Source organism: Vicugna pacos, chromosome 1 (genome assembly GCF_048564905.1).
Source record: "Vicugna pacos chromosome 1, VicPac4, whole genome shotgun sequence".
Classification (NCBI taxonomy): Eukaryota; Metazoa; Chordata; class Mammalia; order Artiodactyla; family Camelidae; genus Vicugna; species Vicugna pacos.
This window is the reverse complement of record NC_132987.1, coordinates 73,787,216-73,807,097: the sequence shown is the minus strand read 5'-3', so window position 1 is coordinate 73,807,097 and position 19,882 is coordinate 73,787,216. Positions and strand designations below refer to the sequence as shown.

The window sequence follows — 19,882 nt, the reverse complement described above, 5'->3', positions numbered from 1 at the left end:
TGACACTAATATAACCAGTTCAGCTTTCTTATGCTTACTGTTTGCATTGTTTACCTTTTTCCAGTGATTTGCTTCCAACTGATCTGTGTTTTTATACTTTAAATGCATCTCTTGTAGAAAACATGTAGTGTGCTTTTGCCTTTTTAAATCTATTCTGTCCATCTCCACCTTTTAACTGGAACATTTAGACCATTGATGTTTTCCACTGTCTCCCACTGGCAGCCTAGAGCTGTTTCCAGGGTTATTGCTACCTGATACTCTTGGTCTGCCCCTCCTGACAGACTGGGCATAGTCTTACAGTAAGAAGATGTCAGCATGCAGAGGAAGGATGTGTATGAAAGAGATAAAGGGAATGCCTTAACAATGTCCCCTTCCAAGGAAGTGAAGGAAAAAAGGGAAGGGTATTTTATTTCTTTGTCTGAGGTATGCAGTATTGTTAGCAGAAATAAGTCTGGGGATATCAGAAATGTGTGTGTTGAAGTTGAGGACAGTGAGCCCTGTAGGAAGACATTAAAAAGGGAAAGAAAAAAAAGGACACAGAAATCAAGCCTTTTTTTAAAGCTAACTTTTTTGGGTATTTACCATGCCTTCTGCCTTCATTTCCAGTGCTGACACTCATTTGTATTATTGGATTTAATATTTACAACAACACCATGCTTTGGGTGGTATTATTTTATAAATAAGGAAACTGAAACAGAGAAAGTAATGTCCCACAGTGAATAAAGGCAGAGCCAGAATTCTAACCCAGGATGCCAGACACTGGATCCTGTGCTGGGAGGGAATGTGCGGGATGAGCTTTGCCTGCTTCACAGACCTCTGTATGTTTGCCATGAATGCTCTGTGGAGTGTATCCTTCAGAAACCTAAATTCTGTTTACAGGCTATCCATAAACTGGGTGATCAAGGAAGTGCTCTTCAGTCCACTTTCACAACTTGCTGGAACCAAGACAAGGGCCAGAACAGTGTTCTTACGAGGACTCAGAATCACCTCCTGTTGTGGGCCCTGGAGGGCAGGCGCCTGCACCAGTCCTGGGTGCTCCTACTCCTCACCCGCTAGGATGAGTAAGGGTGGGCTCTACAGCACCCCTGTCACGTCACACAGCAGCTGCTTGGGCACAGGCTGGCTGTGGAACAACAAGGGTGGCTTACTTCATGAGGCCCAAGAGAAATCTCTAACCATCCCTGCGAAAGTTCAAGGCCCCAGGTGGCCTCTCTTGGGAGTGATATTCTTTCAGAGTAGACCGTTTTTCTGGCTCTCTGTAATCTTGGTTACAATTCGTATTGACTCAGCTGCAGGCGCTCTAACTGACACAGCTGTGTCGCCAGCTGAAGACTGTTAGTTCTTCATATACGTGTAATGATATGTAAGCTGTGGTCTGGGTCTGTATGGAAAATAAGTGAGCAAGTGCCCCCTCTTCAAAATTACATAGGAGCCATAAACCCACTGGTAGGAGGTCATTACTAAACCTAGATGTCTTCTGTTCAGAGCTTTACCAGCCAGACTTCAAATTGTGTCACTCAAGTTATTCTCTCTCATATACACCTCTTCTACCAGCTCAAGCCCCTCCACTCTGCCTCACACACGTCTATGAGGAACACAGAGTGCAACAAGAGCACCTCCATTTTGCAACAAAGAAATTGAAGTCCGGACACAAAGAGTAACTTGCCCAAGGTGAAGGCAGACTGGAACTCAGAAGCAGGAAGTCCTCGCTGAGTGAACTTTATGGTGGAGTATGGCACCAGGGATGAGACACTGGCCTGCTCACATTTGGCCTGTCTCCTTATCTATGCTATGGAGTGGGAACAGTCAATTCCACAGAGAAATTCAACGTTTGAAAAATAAATACTCTGCTTTCTCTGGACTTTCTGTAGATCCTGTGTTCATTTCCTGTGGCTGCCACAAAACATTATCACAAACTTGGTGGCTTAAATAACAGACATTCATTCTCACAGTTCTGGAGGCTAGAAGTTCGAAATCAAAGTGTTAACAGTATTGGTTCCTTCTGGAGGCTCTGAGGGAGAGTCAGTTCCAGGTCTCTCTTCTAGCTTCTGGTGGCTGCCAGCAATTACTGATGTTCTTGACTTGTAGATACATCACTCCAACCTCTGCCTCTGTCTTCATGTCATCTTCTCTTCCCTCACTGTGCAAGTCTGTCCTCTGTTTCTCACAGGACACTTGTTACTAGATTTGGAGTCTATTTAGATAATCTAGGATGATATAATCTCAAAACCCTTAACTTAATTACATCTGCAAAGACCCTTTTTCCAAGTAAAGTCATATTCACATGTTCCAGGGATTAAGACATGGACATGACTTTTTTGCGGGGGGAGGTACCTTCACCCTACTACAGATTCCCTGTGTCCTGTTCCTTTGGATCTGAGTCAGTTTGGGCTTACTACAGGCTGGAGTTGAGAAGAATACCAGCTTTAAGTAAAATGCTTATGGAGTGTCTACTGTGTGAAAAGAACTGAGCTAGGAGCTGGTGACATAAAAACAAGTAACATTCCTACTAACAGGAATACAAGTAACTGATCCAGGACACTGATGGCAACAGACGTTATGCCATCATCCTCTTGGAGATATGCTCAGCGTATATAAGTAGGTTTCAGAACAACAGAAATCCCTCTCCTAAAATCCCACTCACAGTCAAAGGAAATGCCATCATTTCCTTTGCCTTTGATGTGGACTCACAGTAGTGCCACAGAGAGATTACATTACAGGAAGTTAACAGAATTAAGACTCATCAAACTTGACCCTTCAAAAAGATATTATGTAGTAGGTATCAGAACTTTGGCCAGTTTCATCTCCCTTTGATTTCTGTGGCCACTCTTAAGGGAATGTAGAGCTGAAAAAAAATCTTTCACTATATCAAGTAATCAACATCCTAAATAATTCCCAAAAGGCATTATTTTTGAAGAATTTTAAAGAATCCAAAGATGGCATTAAATAAATGAGCCCTAAAGAAAAAGTACTACTTCCAATCATTTTTCTTACGAAGCTAACTAAGGAGCCCCTGAAAACAAGGACCAGTTCCCAAAGAGCTCTACGTTCTCTCCTAATTAAGAGACTGCCCCATCTTGCCAACATTTTTGGCCAATATGGATTTCATGACTAATCCACTAAGCCAACACCCTAAACCACCAGAATTTACAAGAATCAAGGTCACTGAAAAAATTGTGTCTGAAAATAAGGGAGTGCTAAATGCTTTTAATTCCTCTCTGTATTTCATTCTGTTACCTCAGATATGGCATTCAGTGTATTTTTTTCCTATTATTCTGAACCGTCAGCTCAGCAAGACTGTGCAGTTTTATAAGCAGATGCTGTTCAATATCTTCTTAATGTAACAACTTCTGAAAGACAACGTTTGTGTGAACAGAAAAGAAGAAATAGCAGTTTACAGTTTTATGGATGCATACTTAATTTTTCTAGAAACATTAGAAAAGGTTTCACCTCCTATAATTCTGGAAGAGTAAAGCTTAAAAACAAGGCTTGAGCAAAGCATTGTGTTCTACCATTCCACTGGCATGGGCCACAACTGAGATCAGAGCCCAACTTCTTAGTTTGAGCTTCTTAACTGGAGAGAAAGAGAGAGAGCAAGTAAATATGAGTGAGAGAAACTTTTGAATTAAGTAAATACCTGGCCTGATTCAAGGCACAACTTGCCAAAGCAGCCAGCTAGGACCAGGTATTTCAGAGAGAGGAATTAGGATGAATATGCCCATCAGAGAGATACTGATTCAGGTTCCAACTTAAAATTGTTTTTCCAGACATAAGAGGAGGATGCCCTCCTGGTTGATTGTCCCTGCTATTGTCATGACCAGAATTCTTCAGGCCCTCATGCATACTTAATTGGTTCATTGCATTTGGTCTAAGGACATGAATTCACTAGATGATTATACCCTTAAAATGTTGTCTGTGGAAACTCCAGTCTGGCATTACACCAGATGAGAAGCTGTCTTGTAGTTTTTACTCCTTCTACAGCAATGTATTTCTCCCTGCCAAAGTCTCCTTATGTCCTTCCCAGTGTCCCTTATAATTCTTCTTTGGCCTTCTCTCATATGTGCAGAAGGCTTCCAAGTGTGAGAATTTATTTCACCTGAAGAACTGGAGAATTTATTTCACCTGAAGTTTTCTGTACTTGGGATTGTTTATCCTCAAGGAAGATCACAAGAATATGGGAGACTTCAGACCCTGACCACTCTCCCCTTTAGGGCATATTTGAGACATGCTCATTATACTTGAAGCTACGGCAACATTTCTTATGCATGTGGCACTGCAGCTTTGATATTTGCTGATTAACATTTGGCAGCACATGTTTTCAAATGCTTAGGCTTCTTGCGATACTTTCCAGATGCTTTGTGTCCAAAGGTTTGGTTATTCAGTCCACAAAAATCTGCTCCTAGACCTGTCTGAGGCCTTTGCTTTCAGTCTCTTTTGTCTTGGGCACAAGAAATGCTCATCCCTTCATGATGCCAAAAGTTATCCAGCAAAAGATTGTAACAAGGCTATCACTCTCTGTCTCCCTATTGTGTCTTGAAGGCCATACAGAATAAAACTTTTAAAAAGCAAGCTATAAAATACAGATTACATTGGAGGAGAAGTAGAGAGGGGTAGAAGGTGAGGGGTTCATTTGACCAAATTATGCTTATAGGTACCAGTTTGGTTAAAGCACATCTGCTTCCTTTTCCTCTTGTGTCTTCACGTTAGTGAATTTGTCTCAGAGACAAATATTAGAGCCCAGGTGAATCTCTTCTTGGATGACTTTGGATCTAAGTAGCATGAAGACATGATTGCTCAATTCACATGTAAAGATAACAGCAATGAGAAGAATGGCCCAGAACTGAGGCCAATTAAAAATAAAATTGTGAAGAAGGTAACTCTTCCTGAACTTACTTAGATCCACTTCATTGTAGCACCCTTTTACTATAAAAGGAAAGCTGCCCTATGGACATAGGCTTTCAAAGACCAGAACCTTTCAGTTATTTCTATATTGATCACTCTTCACTCTCAGTAATAAGAGCCTTTCATTCTGGTCAGTTTCATTCATTGGAGAATTTATTTCAATCAAAAAAAAAAGAGCTAGAAAGTTCAGCTGTGTTTTGCCTAGTGGAGAGAAGAAGGAAAATAGAATTGAACCTAAAAAGATGGTTCCAATATAACCAAATGAAGGTGGCGGTTAGAGTAAAGAACTTCTCAAATACAAAATGCATTCCAATCTAAAAAAAATATTTAGAGATGGAATAAACCATCACTGGCAAAATAGTTTGAGATAGTTGGAATGCTGTTTCCTTCTGAGACTGGAAATAGTTCCCTAGTGGGTACTGTTTTTAAAAAATAAAGTATATTGAGTTTACTTTTCTTTATAAAAGCAATTCATGATCATCAGAAAAAATTGAAAAATACAGAAAAGGAAGGAGAGAAAAACCCCACAAAAGCCACCCGTCTGTAGTCCTACTAGATTGGAAATAATTTTGGGAGTCAGTGGGATTTTGTGAAAAGGACATGGCTTTCAGGATCCAAAAGATCTGTATTTAATTCCGGTTCTAAATTGTGTGTCATCAGACAAATCTCTTCAATTTAAGCAGATGCTTACTAAATGGAAATTGAACAACAACAAAAACTCATCATTTTATGTATCAGAGTCACTAGAGAGGAGTACTCCCCTTTCTCTTTCATATATGATACTGGTTTAGGATCAGTGTTTAACTACCTATAATGTTCTTGCTTTGGCTTGTTTATTTTTCATTGTGAGGAGCGAAACTCCACATCCCTGGCTTTCTCATTTCACACTTCCATTATAGCCTTATTTTTGGCTGTTGCCATGACTCTTCTTGTAGCTCTTGCCTTCCTTCTCCAGAAGCCCTTCTTTAACCCTTTCCAAGACACCTTCAGTCTTTACCTACCAACCTCAGCCATGCCAGTGATGTCTCATTCTCCATCTAGAAAGAGGGTGGGCAACTATGAATTTGAGACAGCAAGCCCTTCTTCATTCTTGAAGTAAACAAAAGCTAAATTTAAAGTGGCTATGATAAATCATATTGATGCTGTGTTTCAATGAACTACTGTAGTAGTATGTCCACATGCTAAAGTAATTCAGAATACAGTTGTTGGAAAAGCTATTGCCTCTCATGTCCATTGCACCCTGCCTGACTGCTATGTAATTTGGAAGAGCACCAAAGTACGTGAAAGTCCAGCCACTCCTCCAAGTCCCTCTCATGCGGTGTGCAGGGCAGCCCCCAGGAGTCCTAGGTGGGAGAAGGCTGAGGGTCTGCATGGAACTTTTCTCCTTTACCTGGGCTGCTGAGAGAGGCTTATGAAGCTCAGGGGTAAAATTCAAAAATCTCAAGCAGCAGTGAAACCTTAATGCTTCTCAAAACCCAAAACAAAGCAAAACAAAAATGTACCTTACTTATAAATAACTTTCCTGGAATGAGATGGAGTAATACTTCATGAAAAGCCATGGATTGTGAAAATTGGTTTGGTGGGTGGAGTTCAGCATTTTTTAAAATGAAAGAATAGAATAAAATAGGAAATACCAAAATATAAAGTAGATGATACTGGTAGATAAAAAAGGTGTGTCTGTGTCTATGTGTGTGCCTTTGTAAGGCAAATCAGTTTTTCCACGGTCACAATTAGAAACCCTTGAAATAGGAACCTGGCTCAGGATGACAGTAGGCTGATACTAGAGACCCGAAGAGGGCAGGTTGGGAAGAACAGGGTAGGGAAAGTAGGGTAGGAGAAAGGAGGGTGCTTTCCAATAGTCAAATTAGGTACCAAAAAAATCAGACTGGTCCTTCACAATTCTGCCAAACTCATACACACACACCACACCATACCAGACCCTACTTCTGTCCCTGACATCACTCTCCTGAACACCTAAAAACTCCCCAGTTGCTGATTCTGGTATAAATGCCATAGACTCCAGCCTTGATCTGAAGGAATCTTCTTGGAAAATACCTACCCAGGTGGATGTCCTCAAGAAGATCAAAAACACCCAGAGACTTCTGCTTCTTTCCTGGGCTGGGTGTGAACAGTTAATAAAGGAGTAATCCACCCCCCTGTTCTTTACAACGCTTCCTATTTTAGAGTCTCTGCTTTGGAATATTTGGATGAATGACATCATACATAGAGCCCGCATCTAACCCATTAGGTTAGATGATAAGCAGTTATAATTCAAACATGAGAATACCTGAGGTTTTGTGTTCTTTGTCACTTATATCACTTGTTCTACAAATGCTGCAACAGTCCTTCTTAGAAAACAGTGTCCAGTTAAACCAGGTCCATTGCTCAGTTCTCTCTAAACTGTGTAAGGAGTGTACGTGTGCAGTTTCTTCACCCAGTGTTTGATCCCAGACAGTACCTTAGAAAGGCTGCAGTCCAGGCGGCTGAGCTAAAGCCACAGCATCTCTTTTAACTCTCCTCATTTGGGTACGCTTACCATTTTCTCACCTTTCTTGCCCACGTGCAAAGTCCACATAGAGACTGTGAGAATGAGGTTGAGAGAGTTAGGGAGAGAGAAACTGAAAGGCACTCAGCCATGGGGACACTGCCACCTTGCTGGAGTAGCGTGGGTGGGAGGCTGCAGCGACTCTCTGGGTCCCCTCAGCTGCTGGGGCTGCCCAGCCCCTCCTTAGCCCCCTTCTTCCTTTGGGGCTAAAGAGGCAGCCTCCTTTGAGCTTCTCTCCTGCCATTGTTTTGAGTTCTTTGAGGTTTGAGTTCTTTGAGCTCCTCTCCTGCCATTGCTTCCCCCATCCCCTACCCCAGGACACCTTCCTGTAAGCACTAGGCTGCTGTCCAGGGCACCTCACCTGGGAAACCTCCTTCAGTGACCTTTGCTTTTTCTGTTACCCTCTGAAAGTTTAATTTCTACAACTAGTTACCTTAATTTTGGTCTTCCTTGTAGCATATGCAACTGTTAGTGCTCTAATCCCAGGGACATGAAGAGGGCTGCTGGGGTGCCCACAGTTTTCTGTTTCTCTAAGTGATGATTTCACAGGTGTGTTCACTTTGTGATAGTTCATTGAGCTGAACACTTGTGATTTGTGTATGTCCTGTACATATGTTACATTTCAATATAAGAGTTTAAATATTCCTTGTCCACTGGACTATTCCCTGTCCCATAGAAAAACACCAGTCCAGAAACATGGAGACTTGAATTCCAGTCTTAGGCCTATTGTCATTGATCTGAACTGATTTAGGTGAGTTATTTGGCCTCTCCAAATGTCAGTTCATACAACTATAATATAGATCCTCTGTTTCTGCCTTCTTGACCTCACAAGGATCCTTCTAGAGATTAGATGAGGTTATGGCATAAAAGCATATAAAAGTGGAAAGAGCCAGACAGACATGAGGTTGATTTTCTCAGGAGCCTCCTGCTTGCATCCGTGTCTCCTGGTCTGGACTGGGTGGCAGGCAGCCAGGGATGAGGCTTTTGCACCTCTTTGTGCAATAGCAATAGAAATACTTTTATGCTATGAAGCATCATTTAAAAAGAATGTCTCCTCATTCCCCAGCCTGGCTCCCCAAGTCACCTCAGGGAACCTTCCCCATGCCTTCTCTGAGCCCCTGTTTGCAGTGTCCCACATGGTTTGACTCATGAAGACTCCTGCCTTTCCCCTGGGGCCACATGTTAGACTTGCTCATCCTGTGGCACGCAGAAAGTTGTAGCCTGGCAGGAAGCAGCTGCAGTGGACCTCACAGGTAGAAGGCGGTGGAGCAGGAGGAAGGAAAATGGGATGTTAGAAGTATGAAGATGCTGCAAATAGAAGGGCCTGATCACCTCCACCGTGGGCAGAAGTGAAAAGGAGGGACTCCCCTAGGACAGGAGATGTTGAACTTCTTGCTCAGAAGTTTATGGTCAATCAAAAGGCAATTCTATATGGCCTTCTGTCCTGGACGAAGACCCCTACTAGACCTACAAAGCTAATCTAAGGGCTAGGAGGGACATTATGATGTGAAGGCTCAGGATACCAACTTTGGGGTCTGGTAGACCTCAGTTTGAATCTTGGCTCTGTGTCTTTCTAGATAGAGACTTTGACCTTTCTAAATCTCACTTTTTTCATCTGAAACTATGCTGGTAGATACCTGATAAAGTTTTTCATGAGATTAAATGAAAGAATGTATGAAAAACCCTTAGCATTGTGCCTGGTACATGGTTAGCTCTCAGTAAATATTAGTAATTCTTGTTCCTATTTGCAGTAGGTTTGAAATAGAACATAAAGGTAGCCCCGGTGTGAAGTTTGAAATAGAACATAAACATAGCCCCGGTGTGGGGTGTATGGGTACCAAAAGGATGGGAAGTACAAATAAGGAACAATCACAGGGAAAGCTGTTTAAGTGTGAGGTTTGGGGGAGTGGAGAGCAGAGAATGTGACTTAAGGGACAGACATTACAACATTAAGAAGGGTAACACAAATGATTTAGTGTTTTTTAGTTTGTTAATATGGCAAGTTCTTAATAGTTTTTCATCTCCAGCACTGTGGTATGGGTTGAGGAAATTTGCTAACATTAAACTGGTTATATCAGGTAGCAAAGATGTCTTAAAAATATTATAAAAATAAATAACTCTTACAGGGAAAGATTGATTAGACTTCATTAAATTTAAGAACTGTTCACTAAAATACACCATTAAGAGCATGAACAGACAAGCCAGACTAGGAAAAGATATTTGCAACCCATATATCCAACAAAGGATTTAAAATAGTTAAAGAAATCACATATGTCAATAAAAAAAAAAAGACAATCAACCCAAATAAATAAAAGTTTAAAGCGTAGAAAAAATGGCAATAGACTTGAACATCAAAAAGAAGATATCCAAATGGCCAATAAGCACATGAAAAGGAGCTTACTCATCAGGGAAATGCAAATGAAAACCACTCTTTGCCCTCCAAACTAGGGATTGGGGAGGTGTTGGCAAAGATACAGAACATCTAGTATTCTCATACGTTGCTGTTGGGAGTGGAAATTGATACAGACACTTTGGAAATGGGTTTAGAAGTAGCTACTGTAGCTATGGATATGCATATCCTATATCCCCCCAGTTCTACTCCTTACTGCACAAGAATGGTCATAGCAGCATTGTTCACAACAGCCCCAAACCAAAAACAGTTCAAATGTCCATTAACAATGAATAAGCAAATTGTGACACATTTATAGAAATGGAATATTACTCAGCAATGATGATGAGTAGACAACTGCTAACATAAAAACATGGGTGAATCTCACAAACGTAATGTTGAGTGAAAGAAGTCCAACACAGGCATACAATTTCATTTATATAAACTTGAAATGGCAAAGCAATCTGTGATGATCCATGGCAAGGTGGTGGTTTTCTTTAGGGAAGGGGAGGTAACTGAGAAGGACACAGGGTGGAGAGACACTGGAATGATTTTTCTTATTCTATTTCTAGATTTTATGAAAGTTACAAAAATTTCAGTTTTAAAAACCTCATCGATTTGACTATTTATGAATTTTGTGTTTTTCCAAATGTGTTATAGGTCAATAAAAAAGAAGTGTACTTACAAACCAAGTAGAACCTGCTCCCATTCCCATGTAACCCCTGAAAGAGAAATGCATCACTGTGATTTGTGAGATGTGGCCCCGTGTGTGCAGGTGACTTTGCCAGATGACTTGGATATTCTGCCGTCCTTTCTGGGAGGGCCCACATAATCCCCTCAATGGTGCCTAGGAGTTGGCGGAAAGATCAGGCAGGCAATGAGGAGTTAATGAGACGCAACTCTGAGAAACTCAGTGAATTTATGAAGCAACTTACACACCTTGAAAGAGAGTCAGGGCCGTATGTCCTACTAGAAGGAAGACTCAGACAGCAAGGTACAAGGAAATTCTTGAGGAGGCAGTAGACTGCATCTGGGCCTTGCACTTCCTGGTGAGTCAGGGACTGTTGTTAGAAGAAAACTGAGGCATGGACAGATTAAGTTACCTCCTCTAGCCACCTGCTGTGAAGTGTCAGGATCTGAATCCAGGATCTGAACTTTAGCAGCCTGACTCCACAGCTTGGAAACTTGTCCACTATGCTGTGTGACCTCTGACAGGATGCATGAAGTCTAGGACAGTTCTGTCCAGTAGACATTCAATGCAAGCCACATAGGTGATTTAAAATTTCTGGTAACCACATATGAATATGTAAGAAGAAAGAGGTGAATTCATTTTAAAGTTATACTTTATTTAAACTGATATATCCAAAATATTATCATTTCTGCTTGTAATAAATATAAAAATAATTATTGATGAGAGAGTTCACTTTTTTTAATACTTGATTTTGTAATCCTATGTGTATGTTACACTTACAGTATGTCTCCATTTCAAGTACACGTGTGGCTGGTGGTCAGCATGTTGGACAGCCTGGGTCTGGAGAGCTGCAGAAGGAACAGGAGGACTACCCAGGTGAGAGGAATGGCTTGTGAGAAGGCTCAGGGAGAGGAGTGCTCTGAGCATTCGGGGCATCTTTCTGTGAACTGCCAAAATCTGAGCATCCCAACAGCTGCTCCTAGGGAAATTTGCTCTGCCACACGGCAAACAGACCCCTTTCTTCCTCTAGAGATTAAAGAGAGCTGAGAGCACACATCCAAAATGGCCTGTCCCAGAATCCCATGGGCTCAGGCTTTCAGACCCACAATCAATAGGCATTAAGATGAAACCCACTGTCAGCCATGCCCCTGTAAGTCTCAGAGTCTGAGGCCAAGCCCTCACCTCCTATGCTATGCTATGCCTCCACTCCCCTTCAGGCACGCCCCTCTCAGGCTCTTTCTTCATCCTCTTCTCCTCTGCACCCACTTTACTCTCCTCCTCGTTACTGACTTCACAACTTGGGGGCTGCTACTCAGCCTTCTTGCCTCCACCCCTCTGCCTCTCCAAACCTCCTGTACCCTTTGCTCAAGACCCTGGTACAGCCTCTTCACATAATTTATGAAGAGCCTCACTCTAACGAGCAACCACAGCCTGGGCTGCACAGAACCTGTCTGTGTAACCCCACTCACCTTTGTCTGGTCAGTTTCACAGCCAGTTTGTTCCCTGATCATAGATGTATCTTCTATCAGTGTCAGATAGACGGTGTGCAACTTATAAGTAAGTGTTGTGAGAATAAAACCGTCAACGGTTGAAAGAAGCTGAATTCTCATGCCAACCTGACTCTGAAAACAGGATGAATGAGGTAACTGCATTTCATAGTCATTGTGAGTTTGCCAAATAATGGCTGGTTGAATCATTCTCTGAAGTCTTTCTGATTACAACATTAACTATGAATTAATTCTCCGTCTGCATAGGAAATAATTATACACAGTAATGTGAGCTATGCCCATATTTACCTCATTTAGAAATGCTGGAATTCACATTTTGAGATGCTCTAGCAATAACGGCCTGAGAGATGCTTGTTTGCAAACAATCCTGCCTTGGAGGCATGAGCAAGTCCTAACAATACCAAGTGTTAGGATCAGCATGGACAGAGATACGTGAAATGCAAATAAATAATTTTCTTAAAAGGTTTGCAATCATGCCCTATTCCTGTGTAACCCTAGGGAAAATTTAATTAAAATAATTGCATTATCATCCCTCAATCTGTAGTTCTTGCTTTGAGGTCATCATCAAACCATGGAAATTTCTCTGATTCTTGGTAACAATGGCTATTTCAGGAAACTGGTGGTTACCAGGACCGTGTCAGTTGGTATGTTTTAAACCACAGGTGGAAACTCTATGCTAGGACTTGGGTAAAGTGCCAATTTTGCTAAACATGTAAACTTGTACTGAGCACACAAGAGCAGGTGCAAGTCTTTACCTCTCTGAACTGGTTCTCTTTTCATCTGTAAAATGGGTGGAAGTAAACTTACATCTTCAGGTGGAGTCAAACACCAGGCAGAATGCATGTCTATTTCAGGGCTCTGCTGCACCCAGCAGGGTAGCAGGGTCAGGGGGTACAGAGTACCCTAAGGAAGAGAATGAGAATGAACTTGCCTTCTCTGATTCTCCCAGAATTGGATGGAGCTTTGCATCTAGTTTCATGAAGGGAATTATGGGGAAGAAATCTGAGCCTCAGGAGAAGAAAGCAGAGTTAAGCCCCTCCTCCATTCATGGCACCCAATCATCACTATTCTGGGCAAGGATTTCTCTCATTCTGTTAGGCTTTGTCTTTTTTTTTTATAAGTTTCCTTTGCATCCCTGGCACCAACCCCACATACTAATATGTACCTGGATGTGTGTGTATATTAATACATTTGAAATTTCATGATGTTATATCATCTTTGTATGTATTCTAAATATATATGTATGTAAACATATAAATAGATATGCAGATGTAGATAGATAGATAGATAGATAGCTGTAGACTATGGAACACATTCTTTTGCTGCTTTTTTCACTCAGGTCTATGCTTTTAAGACTTGCCCATGTGCTTGAGGAACTATAGTCCACATTCACCTATGTATTCCCCAGTGATGGACATAGGTAGACAGACCATAAAGCACAATGGTTAGGAGTGCACACCCAGGAGCCAGACTGCCTGGCATCGTTCACATTCACTAGCTGTGTGAACTTGGCCCATATACTTCACCTCCCCATACCTCAGTGTTCTCATTTCCAAAACAGAGATGGTAATAGTGTCTACCTCGTGTAGAGTACTGAGAATGTGAAGTACTAAGCACACATAAGCATTCAGCCAGTGTTAGCCATCATTATTATCATCATCATCATTGTAATTCCCACACCCAGTGCTGCATCAAGCCCCCTCGTACACATCCCTTAATGGACCTGTGCCTGAGTTTCTCTGGGCTGAAGACTCCAGAGAGGGATGGCTGGATCATAGGGCGTAGGCTCACTTAATTTCACCAAGTACTGCCAAATTGGTCTCCAGAATGACTGTCCCAGTCTACATTCCCACCACCGGTCCCTGAAGGTTCCGGGAAAAGTTTTCTCAGCCAGTGAGAGTACAGATTTTAACAAGTCTCCTCTCGAGTTGCACTGACATCATCTGTCTGGGAGACTTCTGTCCAAGTTGGGTGGAGAAATGGCTCTAAGACACGTGGCTGATTTAGAAGTCTGTGCTGTTCTGCTCTGCAGAGCCCTAAACTCTGCAGTAATTATTAAATAGTAGGCTCACAATCTTGGGGAGGCATCAGAACAACCCCGAAGAGGGGAGGTTCAGAGTGCTTCTCCAGAGGATTCTGATCCCACACCATAGGAGAGCATGCACCTCCCACTCCTTAACCCCAAGTAAGAGTCGCTGCCTCTGAGAGCCACTGTCACTGATAGATGGCTGTTGTCAGCACAGGACAAAAGGTAGAGAACCACCCGGGGAAGGGTAGGCCTGCAGGGTCAGGGGCCTGGAGTTGCTAGAGGCCACCAAAGCAACCTGTTGGAGCAGGAAGGTCCCCTTCTGCAGAAGATTCTCCTACTGTCAGACATCTCTCTATAGTCTGGATAATACCAGAAATGTCACTACTCAATTCAGTCTTTTGAATTAAGCTCATATTTTCTCTTGAAGACCATGCTCTGTCAACAAGTTACCTGGGCTCTGTGTTATTTGGGCTCTATTGCCTACAGCCCAATAACTGTCAGTACCAGAAGGTGTGAGTATCTAAGCAGCAGTCCTCGAGGGACTTGGATGTTTGGTAGACAAAGTATGATCAGTGTTTGATAGACTTGAAAGATGTGTGTCTCAGGCTCCGCAATAGTGAGTACAGCTCTAGAGGAGATTCTGAGGCCCACTGGGAAGTGTCATTTAAATCCAGCCTGATACCCATATCTTCATAAAGATGCTAAACACTACACTTAATAACTGTCAGATTGAAAGCTGATATTGGGGGCTAGGGTTTGGGCAAAGGGACAAGGGCAGGGACTAGGTGTGCAAGGTAGGAGAGGTTGGGGCAAGTAATACAAGATGTTAAGGCTTGAGAACTGGGTCCAGATGCCAGAGAAAGAGGTTCTGTGCCAGTTTCCCCTTATCCGTGATTTCTCCCTTGCAGTATGTTCCGTCCTCATCCCACTCCCACTCCCACTCCCACTCCCACTCCCACATAGGGAAAGCAGGACTATTGCATCCAGATGCATCTTCTCAGGTTTTTTCTCCCCAGTTTGATGCCGAATTGGTATTGATGAGTGTCTCTATCTCTTCCTTCTGGAGCCAGGTCCTGTTGGATACAGCCTCCATAGCCCTACAAAGTAGGTTCCTCAGTCCGCATCCGAAAGTTTGCCCTGCCCCAGAAGAGACAGGCCCTAAAAGGAGAAATTCAAGCCAGTTTTTCCCAGTTATTTGAGTCCTGGCCCCAATTACTGTGGCCTCTAGTCTGTCCCTAATTTTGACTCCAGTTCTGAAAACTGGGCCTCAGCCTTAGCTCAGAAATATTTATGGAACCCCTGCCATGAACCAGGCACTGTGATCCTTACTGGAGATATAATTGTGAGTAAGATACTGGCCCTTGCCTCATGGAGATTACAGGATAGGATCCAGTAAGTAGAAAGTTTGCAGTAAACTGTGATGAACACTAAGATGGGGAAATGGAAGCATGTAGGAGGGCAGCTAACCCAAAAGGCAGGAAGGACTTACTGATGAAGTGATAGCTAAGCCCTGATGCGAAAGACAAGTAGAAGTCAACCCAGCAAAGAAGAGTGCACATGGGGGTGCAGCAGAGATGTTGGAGGAAGGAACAGCAAGTTCTATGGCCAAGAGATTAAAGAAAGCAGGACAGGTTCAAGGTTTTAAACATAATTCTGTAAATCTGAAGCCACAGAGGATCATGGAGGAAGGGCAAGATATGTGACTCATGGAGTAACTAGGAACCAGATGACCACTGGCCTTACAAGTAGAGAGAGCATATACATTTATTGTTCAAATTGAGAACCCAACAATTATAAACTGGGACTGTTCTGGCAAACCAATCCATATCATCACTTTATTTATAAATTTAGTTTTATATTTGGCTCTAACCAAATCTGGCTCTATGTCTTCCTATACTGAACCTCACCCAGCAGCTTAAAACATATGTCCCTCCTGTACAGAGGCCTGACTTGCTCTTACTGAACTTCTCCTAGGAGAAGACTTGTCTTTCCATGTATTTGAGTAACCTATACATCATTTCTGGGTAACCTATAAATATGCCCAGTCCCATAGTCAGAAGCATCTGATCCTCCTTCTGCTAAACCAGTTGGCCTCCTTGCCGGAAGCCAAGACTATTCTCCCATGTGTGCTCTATGCATGTGTGTAAAAGTAATTGCATATTCTGTTTCTCCAGTTGATCTTATCCTAGGGCAGTTAACCAGGAACTTCCAGAAGAGATGACATCTACAGTATCCAAAAAGCTACTTACTTGTGTCATCTATCTCCTAGTAAAACAAACCTATTTTTCACACTTAAGATTGTTTCATTTTTTACCAGCACCTAAATATGCACTGAGTCAGCATCAGAAGGCTAGAGTTCACATCCTCACTATCACATCCTCACTATCCACCTAATAGTTCTATGAATTTAGACAAGCTACTTGACTTCTTTGAGACACATTCTCCCATTTACAAAATAAAGAAAATAGTACCAGTTTCACACCATTGTCAGGACAGAACATAGTTGATAGAAACTAGCTCAATGTCTGATTTGTGGCAAAGGCTTCATATAGCTTTCTTTTTAAAGAACCTAAATTTAGCAGCTGCTAATCCCCCTACCCCTGTTTTCAGTAACCATAGATCTGATATATTTTTCTATGTTTGTCTGTTTGTTTTTGAAGTATGATTGACCTACACCACTATGTTAGTTCCTGTTATATGACATAGTAATTCAGTATTTCTATACGTTTCAAAATGATCATCACAATGTCTAGTTACCTTCTGTCAACCATACAAAGATTACATAATTATTCCCTACACTGTATATTTCACACTCATGACTCATCTATTTTGCAAATGAAAGTTTATACCTCTTAATTTCCCTCGCCTATTTCTCTCCTCCCCTCACGCCTTCTCCTCTGGCAACTACCCCTGTTTTTTTTCTGTATTTATGACTCTGTTTCTGTTTTGTTGTGCTTACTCATTTGTTTCATTTTATGGATTACACGTATAAGTGAAACCATACAGCATTTGTCTTTCTCTGTTTGACTTATTTCACTTACCATAATATCCTCTAGGTCCATCCATGTTATCGCAAATGGGAAAGTTTTCATCATTCTTTTTTATGGATGAATAATATTCCAATGTGTATATGTGTGTGTGTGTGTGTGTGTGTGTATATATATATATATATCTATCTTCTTTAACCATTCATCTATTGATGGGCACTTAGGTTGCTTTCAAACCGTGGTTATTGTCAATAATGCTGCAGTGAACATAGGGGTGCATATTTCTTTTTGAATTGGTATTTTCTTTTTCTTCAAATAAATATTCAGGAGTAGAATAGCTGAATCCTATAGTAGTTCTATTTAAAAATTTTTAAGAAACTTCATACTGTTTTCCATATTGGCTGGACCAATTTACATTCCTCCTAACAATGCATGAGGTTTCCCTTTTCCCTATGTCCTTGCCAATACTTGTTATTTGTTATCTTTTTGATGATAGCCATTCTGTGAGGTGATATCTCATTGTAGTTTTGATTTGCATTTTCCAAATGATTATTGATATTAAGCATCTTGTCATGTGCTTTTGGCCATCTGTATGTCATCTTTGGAAAAATGTCTGTTCAGGTCTCTGCCCATTTAGTTGGGTTTTTTTTTTAATTATTTCAAGTTTAAAAAGAAATTGGGGGGGAGTAATTAGATTGATTGATTGATTGATTGATTAATGGAGGTACTGGGGATTTAACCCAGGAACTCCCGCATGCTAAGCATGCTCTCTACCACTAAGCTATCCCTGCTTCCTGGTTGTTTGGTTTTTTTTGATACTGAGTTGTATGAATTCTTTCTGTACTTTGGAAATTAACCCTTATTGGATATGTTATTTGCAAATATCATGTAATATTCAGAAGGCAGCCTTTTCATTTTGTTGATAGTTTCCATAACTGTGCAAAAGTTTTTTAGTTTGATGTAGTCCCATTTGTATATTTTTGGTTTTGTTTCCCTTGCCTGAGGAGACATATCCAAAAAAAAAAAATTACTGACATTGACATCAAGGAGCGTACTGCCTATGTTTTCTTCTAAAAGTTATGATTTCTGTTCTGCTAACTCTTTAATCCATTTTGAATTTATTTCTCTATATGGTGTGAGAAAGTAGTCCAGTTTGATTCTTTTGCATGTAGCTATCCAGTTATCCTCACATCATTTATTGAAAAAGATGACATTCTTCCCATTGTATACTCTTGCCTCTTTTGAAATAGATTAATTGCCCATATAAGTGTAGGTTCATTTCTGGGCTTTCTATTCTGTTCCATTGACTTCTGTGTCTGTTTTGTGCCAGTACCATACTGTTTTGAGTACTGTAGCTTTGTAGTATAGTTTCAAATCAGGCCATGTCATACCTCCAGTTTTGTTCTTCTTTTTTGAGATTGTTGTGGCTATTCAGGGTCTTGTGTTTCCATACAAATTGTGAATTATTTGTTCTAGTTCTGCGAAAAATGCCATTGCTATTTTGACAGAAGTTGCATTGAATCTGTAGATTGCCTTGGGTAGTGTGGTCATTTTAACAATATTGATTTTTCCAACTCATGAACATGGTATATATTTCATCTGTTTGTGTCATCTTCAGTTTCTTTCATCAGTAACTTATAGTTTTCCAAGTAGTGCTATTTTTCATCCTTAGTTAGAGTTATTCCTAGGTATTTCCTTCCTTTTTATGTGATTGTAAGTGGGATTTTCTTAATTTCTGTTTCTGATTGTTGCTAGTGTATAGAAATGCAACAGATTTCTGTGTATTAATTTTGTATTCCAAAACTTTATCAAATTCATTGATGAGTTCTAGAAGCTTTTTATGCATCTTTAGGATTTTCTGTGTTTTCATCTGAAAACAGTGACAGTTTTACTTCTTTCAATTTGAATTCCTTGTATGTGTTTTTCTTATCTGATCGCTATGACTAGAACTTCCAGTGCTTTGTTGAATAAAAGTGGCAAGAGGGAACATCATTGTCTTGTTCTTGATCTTAAAGGAATTACTTTCAACTTTCACTGTTGAGTATAATGTTAGCTTTGGGATTGTCATATATAGCTGTTTTTATATTGAGATATATTCCCTCAACCCACTTTGTTGAGAGTTGTTTTTTAATCAAAAATGGATGTTGAATTTATCAAAAGTTTTTTCTGCACCTGTTGAGATGACCATATAGTTTTTATTCTTCAGTTGGTTAATGTGGTGTATCACCATTGATTGATTTGTGGATAGTGAAACATCCATGCATCTCTAGGATAAATCCCACTTAATCATGGTGTATGATCCTTTTAATGTATTGTTGAATTCAGTTTGCTAATATTTTATTGAGGATTTTTGCTTTTATGTTAATCAGGGATTTTGGTCTGCAATTTTCTTTTTTTGTGATATTTTTGTCCAGTTTTAGTGTCAGGGTAATGCTGACTTTGTAGAATGAATTCAGAAGCATTCCTTCCTCTGTAATTTTTTGAAATAGTTTGAGAAGGATAGGTTCTAACTCTTCTCTAAATGTTTAATATTCACCTGTGAAGTCATCTGGCCCTGGACTTTTGTTTGTTTGTGAGGTTTTATTTATTTATTTATTTTTCAATAATTGATTCAATTTCATTACTGCTAATTGGTCTGTTCATTTTCTGTTTCCTCTTGATTCTGTCGTGGGTGATTGTACATTTCTAGAATTTGTCCATTTCTTCTAGGTTGTTCATTTTATTGGTAGATAATTGTTCATAGTAATTTTGTATGGTCCTTTGTATATCTGTGGTGTCAGTTGTAATTTCTTTTACATTTTTAGTTTTATTGAATGAGCTTATTCTCTTTT

At 40.7% G+C, this 19,882-nt stretch overlaps 1 long non-coding RNA gene across 4 annotated transcripts in view; it reads left to right on the top strand.

Moving 5' to 3' along the window:
* Positions 1-19,882, top strand: part of LOC140697444 (uncharacterized) — a 149,583-nt gene that overhangs the window by 26,475 nt on the left and 103,226 nt on the right. For all 4 annotated transcript variants that reach the window (XR_012074548.1, XR_012074545.1, XR_012074553.1 and 1 more), the window contains exon 2: positions 11,310-11,403. This is a non-coding gene — a long non-coding RNA (uncharacterized lncRNA). The remainder of the gene's footprint in view (positions 1-11,309; positions 11,404-19,882) is intronic.